Here is a 2531-nt window from a genome sequence, read left to right on the forward strand (position 1 = left end):
ATGCACATTATTTCATGATATGCTTAGTGTCTATTACAACATTCATATCTCTTTCCTTATAAATTGAAATTCTTCTATAAAATTTTCTGTTTGTTATGTAAACCTTTAAAAGGTTAGAATAGCATGACCTTCCACATACAAACATTTTTCTAATACACACACGATTCATTCTTTTTGTAAAATAAATTAAATAAAGACAGGAAAAAGAACCACTTAATTTTATTCAGATTTCTTAATCCAAATTAAATGCAAAATAGTACACCATTAAATTAAAAAAAAAAAAAAACCAAGTCCTTACATATTTCCCACTCCCAATGCATTTTATTGTACATGCATGTTGAATACACATCTCTTAACACAAACTAAAGGATAAATTATTAAATAGATTGAAATTTTATTTTATATATGGTCTATTAATCTTTATATGTAGTCAAATTTTTTTAATCTATAAGCAAAAATTAACAAAATTCGATTACTTGTCACGTAAAGATTAATCAGAACCATATACACATGCATCACAGAACCACTTCCATCAAATTGATTCTCTTTTTGTTATCCTAACTTTCAAACCATCTTTCATGAGAAGGACAATTGAATGGCTTGGAGCAGCAACATGACCTTCCACCACTTGGAAACGATACTTGAGTAAAATAGCAGCAGCTACCATCTTCATTTGAACAAAGGCCAAGTCCTTTCCCAAGCATGTTCTTGGTCCCGCATTAAAAGCAATGAATTTGTAAGATGGTGCATAAACAACCTCTCCTCTATATATCCATCTTTCTGGCTTAAACTCCAAGCAATCTTTTCCCCATATCTCTTCAAACCTCCCCATTGCATACAAAGAAAACAATATCATCGTATTTGGATTCACATGGTGACCACTAGGAAGTGTGTCAGCCTTAATTGCTTGCTTGCGTTCAATAGGTATGGGAGGGAAAAGTCTTAGGGCTTCACACAAAGCACCATGAAGATAAACTAGCTTTTTCACCTCCTCCATGCCTAAAACCCCCTCATTGTCATAAAAATTATCTTTGATCTCTTCAAGAATCTGTGCTTCCACTAAAGGGTCTTTAGTAACAAGCCAGAAGAACCACGTGAGAGCTGAAGTCATGGTTTCTCTCCCCGCTACAAAGAAGTTAAACGCAGCATCCCTTAGAAACTTGTCACTATGCACACGTTTTTCTCCTTTTTCCGCTGTGATTAAAGCTGTTAGCAAGTCAAATGGAGCTTCATCTATTTCTTCTTTGCTACACTTGCTTAATTTTTCTCGCTTGGACGTTATGCATGAATATATGAACTCATCAAACGTTTTGATTGCTTCAGTCATCTTCTTCTCTTGACCTATTTGGAGCCATTTCTGAAACTTCCAAACACTCATTGGCACTGTGTGTCTGTAGAATATGGACTCTTCTGACTCATTGAAAGCCCTTTCAATTGCAACTTCGGGGAAGTCGATGGAAAGACACATAGGATCACACCCTACAACTGTGGAGCATATGTTGTCGAATGTGAACCTATTGAACACGTCTTGAAGATCCACCACCTTCCCTTGTTGTTGCAGATGGTCAAGTATTGGAAGCAAGCATGCGTGAACCTTGTTTTGAACGGTTTGGTCGACAAACGCTTCGAACCTCCTTTGTTTGACCAAGGAATGAAGGAGGGTTCTAACGTACTTCCATGTTTCTGAATCGGCAGTGACAACACCATCTCCGAAGGGTTCGAAAATCTCACGAAACTCGGGTCCCTTCATGTAGTTATCGAAGCACTTGCACAACATGTGTTGCACGTTGAGGGAGTCACAAGTGACCAAATAGTTCATTTTGGTGAACCATGGTCCTTTGAACTCACCAGAGCCACCATGTTTTGTGAGAATATCAGTGAAAAAATCATGGATCCGCCACAAGTTGAAGAGAACGGGTGGTAACATGCCAAGGATAGGGTAGTCACTCAAGAGGGGGTGTTTGCAGCTTCTTCTACGGTTGAAGAAGTATAATAAGGAGAAGAAGAATATGGCTGCGTAGAGAAGCAAAGCCATGTCAGAAATTATCAAAAGTGTTTCTCCTTTTGAGTTTTGAGAGGGTTCTTAATGTGGATATATGGCTTGACATTTTTCTGTGAGATATCGTCACTTTATATAGAGAAATAAACGACATGCTATGAGACATGATTAATGATCACTATTACTATAAACATAATTCTAACACATTCATCTCCATAGTCTTTTTAATCAGTTAAAATTTATTAAAAATCATAAAATTAAGAGAATAAAAATTAAATACATTATGAAATCCACCAACCCTTATATTTTCTATTAAATTTTATCAAATTAGAAAAAGAAGTATTCAAAAATATATTTAAGATAGTATCTTGTTAGTATTTCTCATCAGATGTATATTTCGTTTTTCTTCTTCGATATATTTGCTTTTCATAAAGACGTTCTTAAATACTACTATTTTTGCGAGTTGGCCCAAACAGCTATGATCAGAGGGCGATATCAGATATAAAGTCACTTTGTTGAGATAAATGTCAAA

The 2531-nt window shown here is 35.6% G+C and overlaps 1 pseudogene; it reads right to left on the reverse strand.

The window, feature by feature from the left end:
• Positions 1 to 201: 201 nt before the first annotated feature.
• On the reverse strand, positions 202 to 2113 carry LOC109794825 (alkane hydroxylase MAH1 pseudogene; annotated as a pseudogene).
• Between the last annotated feature and the right edge of the window lie 418 nt (positions 2114 to 2531).

This window comes from Cajanus cajan, chromosome 2 (assembly GCF_000230855.2).
Source record: "Cajanus cajan strain Asha chromosome 2, NIPB_CcT2T_4, whole genome shotgun sequence".
Taxonomy (NCBI): Eukaryota; Viridiplantae; Streptophyta; class Magnoliopsida; order Fabales; family Fabaceae; genus Cajanus; species Cajanus cajan.